Source organism: Chenopodium album, chromosome 6, assembly GCF_948465745.1.
Source record: "Chenopodium album chromosome 6, dcCheAlbu1.1, whole genome shotgun sequence".
In the NCBI taxonomy this organism is placed as follows: Eukaryota; Viridiplantae; Streptophyta; class Magnoliopsida; order Caryophyllales; family Amaranthaceae; genus Chenopodium; species Chenopodium album.
Window position 1 is genome coordinate 58,134,838 of NC_137839.1, and position 12,561 is coordinate 58,147,398.

At 34.3% G+C, this 12,561-nt stretch overlaps 1 long non-coding RNA gene across 1 annotated transcript; it reads left to right on the plus strand.

Moving 5' to 3' along the window:
- The first annotated feature begins 4,323 nt into the window (after positions 1-4,323).
- On the plus strand, positions 4,324-6,248 carry LOC145634930 (uncharacterized). Its single transcript, XR_014113691.1, has 5 exons — positions 4,324-4,494; positions 5,611-5,662; positions 5,778-5,823; positions 5,920-5,965; positions 6,092-6,248. It is a non-coding gene; the product is annotated as an uncharacterized LOC145634930 (long non-coding RNA).
- Positions 6,249-12,561: the final 6,313 nt, after the last annotated feature.

Consider the following 12,561-nt stretch of genomic DNA (forward strand, 5'->3'; position numbering starts at 1 on the left):
CTAGTTTTAAAGAAAGAAGTTTTAAATATTTTATCTTTAGTAATATGTGGAAAATTCCAGCTTTCTTTGTGTACTTGATCTAGGTCGTTATCTTCAAACAAATACTCAACTCTTTTTAGTTGACCTATTGTCATTTTGCTTTTATCTTCCTTATTGTCATCTGATTCTGAATTTTCTAATTCTTCTCCTTCCATTATGTTATTTATTTCTTCATAATTTTCATCTTCAAACTTATCACTAACTTTAGGTTCTTCATTATACTCATTTTCCTCTTCTATGATTTCTACTATTCCTTTATTATTACTTAAAGCAAATTCTAAAGCCTCGTCTTCTGGTATTTCTATGTAATCCCAACTTCCTAAGGCTTCCATTAGTTTATGATTAGTTTTCTTACATTCATTAGCATAATGTCCTAGTTCTCCACAAGACCAACAGTTGCATGTTTTTTTTTCTCAGGACAATATGTTGCCTTTCTGAAAAACCTATTTGGCTTTCTATATTTATGTTTATAATACTTCTTCTTATAGGTTTCTCCTCTTGATCAGTCAAATTTATTTTTCTTATAGTTTCTTCTTTTATTATAGTTTTTTCTTTCACATCCATAGTTATTTGGGGAATCCCAACAAGTGAGAAATTGTGTCTTCATTTGTTGAGTTCCTGCAACCTCTCTACACTTCTTTTAAATCCACTTTCTAAGGAAAGCAATTTTGTTACCTAGGGCATCCCTAGCTAAAAATATCTCTCTCCATTCTTGATATTTTTCACTAATTTATTCATTAAGAGGACTGGGTAATTTGTCATGGAACATTCTAAGATTTGTTTCATTTTCACCAATTTTATAATAATATGTTTCAAATTCCATAATGTAATCATCAACATATTTCATATTACAGATGGACAAATTACTTAACTTTCTTTGATATTCCATTTGTTTCTCATTAGGATCGGCTCTAGGACCAATGAACTTTAACGTAATATATTGACATAATTGCCTAAACATTCTAGTAGGTGATTCACTAGCTCTTAATGCAGTTTTTACTTCTTCATCCATTCCATCGTACCAGTCTTCTACACAGCCGTAGAGACTATGTTCAATATAATTCAAGAAATTTTCTAAAGTCCATTCAGTATTTAAATTAAGTATTGTAGACACCTATTAGTGTCTCCATAAAACCAAACCCAGTGATGAGTACCTTTCGCGTCGAATCATAATCGAATGAGGTGAAAGTGTTGAAAGTATAGTGTTGTGGATTTTTTTATTTCTTTTCTTTCTCTCTGTTTTGAAAACCTATTTTAAGAAAACAGCCAATCCAGTTTGGTTTGGTCCATAGCAAGGGTAAAAAAATAGTGTAGTTGGATGGGGTTTGAAAAGAGCTTTCCAACGATATATTATAAGGCCAATTCCGATGAATAATGAGGAAGTTATGGCTAAATTACTAAACTGGGCTCGGTTTGATTTTTATGTGCGGCCGAATGATCTAGAGGAGGGCCTAATATGGATTTATTATCCTAGTGCAATTAGAATTGATTTTATTCTTCTAGATTCATCTAGATGGTTTTTTTCATTCCTAATATAATTAGCATTGATAAATTGACTTTGGTTGACTTTTTGGAGTGTTAATCAGAATAAAAGAAGTGTTTTTAAGGAAAATACGATTTTGTCTTTCTATACGGCTAAATTTTATCAAAATTAAGAAAATGCGTAAAAACGGCTATTAGCGCCTGACGCTACGGATTGGCGCCTGGTGCTAACCTTCAGCGCCTGGCGCTAATGTTCAGTGTCTGGCGCCAATAGTGTTTTATTCTCGTCGAAACTCTGATTTGTTTTTCTATTCATCCGGATGATTTTCTCTATAAATAGCCTCCTAAAACCTCCGTTTTCAATCATCAACAACAATTAATTTTCTTATTCTCTCTAGTTTTCAAGAATCTCTTCTTTCTCTCAAGCTTTCTCTACAAAATTCCGCATTCACAAGATTTAGAAACACCATGCATTGTTCGAAGTTGCCTTTGCCCTAGACGTGAAAGGTTTTAATTTATGAGGGTTTGGTCCCTAATCTCTATTTCAATTATTATTTAATTTAATTGTTTGATTTATTATTTTCCTTAAAGTTACTAACGTGTGTATTTTGTTATTAGAAAGAGATATGAGACATCCAAGTAAGTGCTTTAATTGTTTAATTGATATTATGATATAGAGATTATGTTTAGGTTGTTATGTTGATTCCTAATATCATGTTAGGATGCTTTTCTTAATTTGATGTTTAGGGTGACAACAATAGGTTCCTAGTATCATGTTTAGGGTAAGGAATATAATGTCAATTATGATTTCTATGATGCCTTTTATTGTCTTTCTTAATAGTATCATGTTAGGGCTAAATATTTGATCTTTATTGTTTAGTGACATGCTAGGGTTTGTTATTAATCGTGTTAGTATCATGCCTAGGATCTTGCTATTATTACGTTTTAACATGAACATGATTATTTCTATGATTTATAATTATTTTGATGATGTTAATTATTTTTATTATAATTATTATTTATTATTATGATGATTATTATGTTGCTTGATGTTTATTTATTGTTATTCCTAGATCACACCTTTTATGCATGTTTAAAGGGAATTTATACTTGTAATCACGCTTAATAAGATAATTAATAATCTTAGTTAGGTTAATATGATTATAATTCAAGTGATTGCCAATAATAGTTTTGTTTGTGCATTAATATTCAACCAACATAGATAAACAGGTTTAGGGTAAACATATTGATTGCATGTTAGTCAGAAAGCGCACATGAATACGATCATAATAAAGTAGAGGCCTATTATTAGGGCAGGTTCAATCTCTTTTAGGTTGGATTTGTACCTTCATCCCCGAAATACCAGTCATGGTTCCAAACCTATTGGAGTTAACGATCTCCTAAATCGTCAAGGGGTGTAACCTTCACCCTGTAAACGGTTTACAAGTTCCTAAAACTTGTTAGAGACTCTTTTTCTCTATCTTCTTTCCCTTTGGACACCACCGTACTTTAGTGTATGATCACAGTGGGGTTCAAGTTTGGGGTAATGCTAGAAATATTCCCTACAAGTACACACTCATACTCTTCTTCCATTGATCTAAAACGTCTTGTCTATCTCTTACACCGTATAATTTAAGTTTATAACCAGTTTGACTTATGGGTTCAAGAGTCACTTCTTGTTTGGGTATATGAGTAGGCATAACCTTGACACTAAATCGGGTAGTATTCCCTGGTATGTATCTTGGTCGTGTGCAAGTTCCTTCTCCTTGGTACCTAGGTCTTTGGATAACATTGTTAACATTAATATTTTCATTAATAATTTCTTCTCCAACATCATTATTATCCATTACACTTTTACCTAGTTTGTTTTCGATCTTTTGTTGAAAAACTTCTATGGGTAGAAATTCTAGATCATTCAACTTTATTAATCCCATTTGTTGATATAAATCTTCTTTTACAATAACATAATTATTTTTCTCTATTTCATTATCAAAAGCAATCCCTTTTTATAGAAATTAAGTTCATGATTTTGTTAATCTTATTAGGATCTTCTTCTTTGTCGGATAGGACTTGTAATTCATTTAGCGTTTTCTCTTGAAGATGAGGGCTCATGTTTAGTTTCTTTATTATTTTCTTGGTTACTAGTAGGTCTTTTAGAGAGTGTTACAGTAAACTTTTTATTTTTATCTAGATTTTGAAAAGGATATTTATATTTATATAGGACAATTTTTTCTTTATTTGGTGATACTTCTTTTCCAAATTGATGCCTAACTTCGTTTGTTAGGGCTAGTTGAACTTCTTTAACCTGTTTGTTTAGGTCGCTTACTTTTTTATTAAGATCGGTTGTGGTTATTGATATCTTATTTTCGATATTAATACAACGAGCATGTATGTTATCAACTTCCGATCTAAATTCGCCAATTTGATCTACTATATAATTAAGGACTGGGCCAAAATAACTAGTATTTTCAGGAATATGATAACAATGCTTAAAATCAGGTTTCTTACACTTAGTAGAGGGCCTAGTATTCTCCAGTTTTACTTAATTATTAACAACTTAATTTAGCTTTAACCGTATGGCTCTGATACCAAATCGATGCAGCACTTAAGACTAATTGATGAATTTGTAGGGATAAATAAAGTAACTAGTAAGCAAGTAGTTTTTATAAGATGTTCCACTGGGTACTTATTTTATATTACTGAACAATAATGTTGTACTATTGGTACTCATGATAATATGATTCAAAATTTTTCACCAACTAGACCTCAATATGATTTAAAATTTTTCACCAATCACAATTTCAAATCTCTTTCTCTCTCTTACTTCTCTACTCCTCTCTTTCTCTTTCTACCAATTCTATCTTGATTTCAAAAATTCTTGAAGCTTCTCCATCTCTACAATGGCAGAATTGCAGTTCGGTGAAGGAGGCATCGCAGAGGAGGAGGAGGATTTCTTTGCAGTGATTGATCAATGTAAGTTCAGTTCATAATAATTTGAGTTTATTATTTCATTTCATGTTACAATTGCTTCAAAAATTGAAACTGCTTTTATTATTTATTTCGAATATCCTAAAATTTGAAATAGGAATTTCTTAAAACAACTAGCATCAGTCGCATGAGTTTAGAAAGTTGAATTGACACTGTGAATTTTCGTCAATCATAAATTCTCTAAAAAATATTTTAGTTAGGTTAATTTCTTCGCAATACAAAAGAATTTCGTTTCATCGTCCTCTTATAATTTTCTGTAGTTTATGTTTCTCCTCAATTGTTTTGATTTTTGAAATAAAGTAGGAAATTTGTACGATGTCGGAATTAATTGGTCGCATAATTTTGCAAACTAAAACGAAACTCAGTTTTCTAACATCGAATCAACTCATTCTATACTATATATTCATCCGATATTCCTATTACTACTGTAAATCGGAATTTCATATAATTCTATAGTTACCTTGATATTGCTTATAATATTGTGAAGCTGAACTAAAATCTTGCGTTTTTGTCTACTTCCTCTGTTTAATCAGAAGCATTTGAACACTATACATTTTTATTGTGATTTTCAATTGTGTTTTAATTCTTTGAATTACCTATATACTTTTGTGTTAATGATTTCACATGGTATTGATGCTGGAGATGTCAAAACCCTCCAAAATGTTGGGATCATTAGTTACATTGACTTAATGACGCAAATAAAGGAGGTATCTGTGATTTTTCAATATGGAGTGATATTTTTTAATAAGCTGAAACTTTCTTTGTATATTAAATGAATTGTTTCTATGTAGAATTTGACTAAAATCACATACTTACCTAGGGATAAGGTTGATAGGATTCGCTAAGCTTCTGAGAAGATTGTGGTTAGTAGCTCTCACTTCCAATTAGTTTTAGAAAACAACCAAATAGTTATGCTAATGATCCTTTTGATATCTACAAAACTTTGGTTACATTAGTGGAAGTGAAGCTCTGCTCTTAGCCTTGTAATACTGTAGTATCATTGAAGAAAGAGGTCCTCTGCTTAGAGTAATTTCCTGTTCCTGTTAAGAACATTTACTCGCCTGTTTTAATTTGTTGTTTCTAATTGTATCATTTGCGTAGAGAAACTCAGTGATCCTCATCACCACTGAAAACCAGGCACAACTGCTAAATGGTACTGCTATACCACGTTGGTTATTAATTTCTTTTCAAATTATTGTGGTAGAATCTTTGAAGGGCAATGTATTGTTGTTGTAACTCTTTTTGTTTTGCATGAACATTGATAAAAGGTGGAATCGAGACATTCAAAATCATTGGAATGTTGGGAGAATTTAGGTGAGAGATGTTTATTTCAAATTTTAAATTGTGAAATTTATGCTTAATATCATAATGACATAATCTATGTAGACTAATCGTATTCCTTTTGCTCAGCTGTTGAAACACTCGGCTAGCATGTACCGAACACGTCTCAACAGAGGTAAGATTGACTAAACCCTAAACCCTAAACATAATGTGTTTAAATATGCACTTTGAGTAGTTTTGCAATTTTTCTTTGTGAATGATTTGCTTATTGTTAAGATCAAGATGATATTTTTGTATACAGTGTGCCAGGCATCAGTTGGTGTCATTTCTTTCTGGATTTCCAACAATTGGAGATCGTCAGTTTCTCATAGCAATCCATGTCGGCAGCTCAGTTGCGGACATTGAGGTAGGTTAGGTTATTCTGCATCCTTAATTTCTAAACTACACTTCTTTTTATTTTTTAATGAAAAGGGGGCATTAAATTAAATTAACGAAACATAAAGTAGCAGTACATAATACGTACATAAGAAAATCGCAATACATCAATTATTGTCGAAGTGAGCATTAGCATCATCAGTAATATTTTTTCTAATAAACTATTTCCATTTTTCTTCTTAAGTATCAAATAACAGTTTGCTTTGCACGCCTTTGTTATTGTAGCAAATGTTTGGGAAGTATGGTTACAAATAAGAAAATTTATGTTTAGCAGCTTTACAATCTAATGTGATGGAAGTATGCGAAACAATATCATTGTTGAAAATTTCTTTATGGTCTGTGGGATAGATTCATGATTATATATATGATGCCGCAAGTCAAATTTTTGTTGAGGTATGTTGCTTTGGGATTATGAGGAGTGACTATTATTGTGAACTATGGTGTTAATTACGAGTAGGTAACTTGATTCTTGGGTGTTATAGGTGTGAGATGTTGACTCAAGCAAGTATTTTTAAAAGTAATTTATGGTATAGGTTGTATGGTGATAATCAAGAGAGATTTCTTTTTTACTTTGTCATCATGATCATCATCAAGACTACATCTCCATTGCAGTTATACATGAAAACTTAAACAATATGTAATGTTTACTGTTGTGATTCAGCCAAACTAGTACACTTCATATATGTGTTAATTTACATACTACATAAATAAATATATATTTATATCAGATTGATTGAACTCATGCTATATCCAAAGTTTTATTTGTACAAGTTGAAAGGAAAAAAATGTTCGATTTATGGGATTTTTGGACGAGATTTAAGGTATGAGCAAATTGATGATATGCGGATTTCAGGTTTATGATCCATGCCTTTTCTCTTTGGTTGTAGTGAATTTGATGTATGCGTTTCATAAGCGATAGATTTTTACTTGAGCATGATATTTTTTTTTTTGAAAAGTGAAGATGTCATTAATGGAAAGTAAGGTCACAACCAAGAGAAGCTCATGTAACATGAATCATATTCAGTAGTTTTTATGGTTTGATTTGGAGACGTGAAACGAAACCATTGCTGAAAGTTTCTTCATGTTCTTACAGATAGGTTTATATTATATTTGATAATTCAAGTAAAATTTCTATAAAGCTGAGGTATGTTAGAGTTCTAAGCTATGGAGTTATGTGATTTTTAAGAGTTGCTGTTTTTATCATGGTAGTGAAACTGATTCATGGGTATTAGAGGAGTGACATACTAAGTCTAGCTTGAAGTTATCTTTAAAAATTATGTGCGGCAAAAGTTGTATGTTGACTAAGTGACCTTTTTTACTAGTAGATGACACTTGGAGTTTGATATAATGCAGAAATTTGCTATGAAGTTTGCAAGTACTTCAGAAATAAAAAGCTCCATCACCTTATTAGAGGTGAATCCTAAAACCCTTTTTTTTTTGTGTATCTCAATGGTTTCCATTGACGATTGTTCTTTTATCGTTTTTGTTTTGCAGAAAAAGATCATAATCTATGTGGACAGAGAGCAACTTTATTTCAACCAGTTTGCACAAGTTGAGTTTGATGACTACAAATTCACTCAATAAATGTTTGATCGTTGGAAGAAAAAAACAAAAAAGGGAACGTCCCACTATGAAGGAACCACAACTGAAGCCATTAAATCAGCTAAGAAGGAAGTACATTTCTAGGTTTCTTTACATGATCGGGCTAAAAAGATGTTGCAGAAGATTGCATGGAACTGGGATCCTAACCTAAGTGAATTCAGTTTTGTTCTGCGAATTACAAATGATTGGAAAGCAGTTAGTTACTTAAGGAAAGAAGATGTTTGGAAAGGAACTGAAGTACTCTATCACACAATGACAAAAACAGACAAGGATGCAATTGAGAGTTCTGAGACAGAAGTTGCTGCAATAAAAAGTACCTAGACAGAAGGTATTTGTTCTACTATTATGCTTTCATTTTGATTCTATATGTTATAATATATGTGATTTGCATTGTGAACTGTTTAAGAAGAGGGATTCACACTTGATAACTTTTCGGAATGGAGCAAATGCAACTCAAATAGACTTCCTGCTCACAAGGAGCATAGATAGACAAAGTTGCATAAACTGTAAGGTTATCCCAGGGGAGAGTGTGGTCACCCAACACCGGCTATTGGTAATGACTATTCGTCTGAAAGAGAAGGCGAAGAAAAAAGTTAGACAAGAAGAACCAAGGATAAGATGGTGGACCCTAAGGGATGCAAAAGCTAAGGTTTTTACAGAAAAGGTAATTGAAGAAGCGGATTGGGATGGAGAGGTGGATCCGGACATGACTTGGTTACGAATGAAGAACTGTTTCCTAAGAGTGGCCAAAGAGGTCTTAGGGGAAGTAAGGGGAAGAACTTCGGTACAGAGAGATACTTCGTGGTGGAATGAAGAGGTGAAAGCAGTAATTAAGCAAAAAAGGGAATGCTATCAAGCCTTAGGAAAATGTAGGAGTGATGAAACCTTTGCAGCGTATAAGGAGGCTAAGAGCAAGGCAAAGGCAGCTGTTCGCCAAGCAAAAGAAAAGGCATATCAGGAGGTTTATGAAAAGCTTGATTCCAAGGAGGGAGAAAGGATCATTTATAAGATGGCAAAGAGAAGACAAGAGGCAAGGAAGGATATTGGCATGGTGAAGTGTGTCAAAGATAAGAACCAAATGGTCCTAGTGCAAGAGGAGGGCATCAAGGACAGGTGGAAGGGGTACTTCGATGAATTATTTAATGGAAGTAATGGAGTTGTGATAGGAGATACCTCTATGAGTGATGAAGAAATCAACATGGAGTATGTGCGAAGGATTAGGAGAGTAGAGGTGGAGATTGCACTGAGGAAGATGAAACCTAAGAAGGCGGTTGGCCCTGATGGGGTACCGATAGAGGTGTGGAGGTGTTTGGGTAAGATTGGTATTGATTGGTTAACAAACCTTTTCAACAAGATATGGACGGCTACAAGGATCCCACAAGATTGGAGGAAGAGCACCTTGGTCCCGGTTTATAAAAACAAAGGAGACGCTCAAGATTGTTCTAACTATCGAGGAATTAAGCTTATGAGCCATACTATGAAGTTGTGGGAAAGGGTGATTGAACAAAGGTTGAGGGCATGCACAAGCATTTCAGATAACCAATTTGGTTTTATGCCTGGGAGATCTACTATGGAGGCAATCCATTTGATAAGACAAATGATGGAGTTTTATAGGGTAAAGAAGAAAGATCTTCATATGGTCTTTATTGATTTAGAGAAGGCATATGACAAGGTGCCAAGAGAGATACTTTGGTGGGCAATGTTGAAGAAAGGTATCCCACGAAGGTATGTAGACCTAGTTAAGGATATGTATCGGGATGTGTCAACAAATGTGAGGACATGCGGAGGGTTGACAAAAGATTTCCCTATTACAATCGGATTGCATCAAGGGTCTGCATTAAGCCCTTTTCTTTTTGCAACGGTTCTAGATGAATTAACTAGACCAATTCAAGATGAGGTTCCATGGTGTATGCTGTTCGCAGATGATATCGTTTTGGTGGATGAGACTAAGGATGGGGTTAATGTCAAGTTGGAGCAATGGAGGCAAAGGTTGGAATCTAGAGGGTTTAAGCTAAGTCGGAGTAAGACTGAATATTTGGTATGTCGTTTTGGCACTCAGAGGGGGACAAGCAATGAAGTGGTGAGTTTGGATGGAAAGGATTTGACCATGAGTGAATGTTTTAAGTACCTAGGGTCGATCATCCAGAAGAATGGTGACATTGATCAAGACGTGACCCACAGGATTAAGTCAGGGTGGCTTAAATGGAGAGCGGCCACGGGAGTGTTATGCGACCGCAGCATTCCCTTAAAGTTGAAGGGAAAATTCTACAGGACTGCCATAAGACCAGTGTTGCTCTATGGTACAGAATGTTGGGCTTCTAAGAAAGAGCATATTAAAAAGATGGAGGTTACGGAAATGCGCATGTTAAGGTGGATGTGTGGAAACACTTTAAGAGATAGAATCAGAAATGAGGTTATTCGCAAGAAAGTAGGTGTGGCGGGCATTGTAGATAAATTAAGGGAAAATCGTCTGCGTTGGTTTGGACATGTAAGACGGAGACCCGAGGGTGCACCGGTGCGAAGAGTGGAAGAGTGGGACCATGGAGGGATTAAACGAGGAAGAGGGAGACCAAAGATGACTTGGTTGGAAGGAGTGAGGAAGGATATGAAGTGCATGGATTTACGTGAGGATGAAGTTTTGGATCGTAAGGGATGGAGGAGAAAGATTTATGTTGATGACTACACGGAATAATCAAATTTGGTTCATGTTAGCCGACCCCACTTTTGGGATTAAGGCTTTGATTGATTGATTGATTGATTGCATTGTGAATTGTACTAGGCTAGGTTTAGGCTCATTGTGTTGGGGTTTGGTGGGCTTTTTGGGATGGAGCTCGGTGGGCTCACTAGGCATGGGCTTACTTAGGTGGGTTAGAGGGCTTGCTGCTTGCTAGGCTGAGCAAGATGTGTGTAGGGCTGGGTGGCCTGGGGAAGATTATATGGTGGCTTGGGTAGTAAGCTTGGTGATCTACAGAGGGAGTGTATTTGGGGACAGTAGGCTGCAATTGTGGCCTTGTGGGATAGCCTTAATAACTGCAAAGGGAGTGCAGTTGGGGACAAGTTGTTCTGGTTATGTATAACTGAAACTAGATCTATGCATAATGTGATGCTAATGTTCAAGTTTTAGCTAGCTTGATATTAAGTCGGGCTTACTAAAGGTCCTGAGTCTTCCTGTGAAGCTTTTCTCAACATGTTGAAGTGCTTTAGTTGGTAACTACTACAGATGTGCAATTAAATTTTGTTGTTTCAGGAACCTACATGTGAATTTAAATTAGTGGGTGCCTAATATCATACGAATTATGTCAATAGTAATATACTGATATCATAATTCTTATGTGAAAAGTGGATATCTGCATTGCATTCATATTAAGGTTTGCTAATAATTGTGAGTGTTGGTATTAGAAATTTCGCATCATTTGGCTCCTTTAATTTATCTTATAATCTTAGAATGAATTTATGTTTAGCATATCAAAGAAGAGGCTTATTTATCCAATATATATTAAAATATATAGTAGGAAGTTAAAGCTATTGATTGCTATGCCAATTATTGATTATATTCAAGTTGTCAACTCATTTAGCTTTTGGATTACCTTATAGAAGTCAGTTTTTTTTAAGTAATATAACACAACACTAAATATAAAATTTACACTGTCAAGGCAATGACAATCACAAAGTTAATGAATGATGTATTTTTGTTTGAGTATAATGTATCTTACATATGCTAGATTGAGCTAAATCCAATAGTTTTAGATTTGAAATTCGAAAATTTGGTACTTTTATATGCACATTTATTATCTTAAAATATATGCACACTCACCCTGAAATATATACCAATTTATCTTCAAATATATGCACATACACCATGAAATGCACGCACATTTACCTTCAATTATATGCACAATTGCACAATCACTGTGAAATATATGCACATTTATTTACAGTTACATTACAAACTATGCACATTACCTTCAAAAGTGTTGCATATGATTCCTTGAGCAGTCTTAGTGGCTTCTACTATATTAGTCACTAGGTGATGCCATGCCTCTAAAGGTACGTAGGTCTTGTACTCATTAAGTATAGTTTCTGAGCTGCAACTAGGAGCATTTGTCAATGGATCTGGCAGGCCGAGCTGTTGGTTTTCTATTATTTTGTACTAGCTTGTTGATATTTAGATACTATATTTTTTGGTTCATAATCCTGGTAAGTTCAATTGAATAGATTCCGAGGTCTGGTCACTGTGATCTTATAGTACTAATCCTTGATTGTTTTTTGCAGCCGTTTGTGGACACGGTCACTTATCCACCAGTATATCCTACCATGCTCTTATCATACCCGCTCTTGTTGTTGTTGCACTTCTTTACTTTTTCTGTGTTTTCGTAGGGTCAGTTATGCTGAAGTTGAAGAAGAAGAAAGGATAGGGACATTGCCTGAGCTCATTTAGATTCATTTTCTCATCTCTTTATTCGTAGAATCATCATGTAGGTTGTCAATATGCATACAAAACAAGTATTACAACTGCAATAGATGTGGCAAGGATTATCCTGGAAAGGATTGTGATGGGAACCTGGTTGTATGTAGATTCTATAACAAAAAGGGCCATAGGGAGTTTGAGTGTTTCTCAAAACTACTGAAGCAACAAGGGAATGGGAACAAGTTTACTCCAACAAGCAATCAAGGAGGAATTTTAAATGGTCAAATGGGAATGCAAAGAACAACATTGTTAACAACAACAACTCC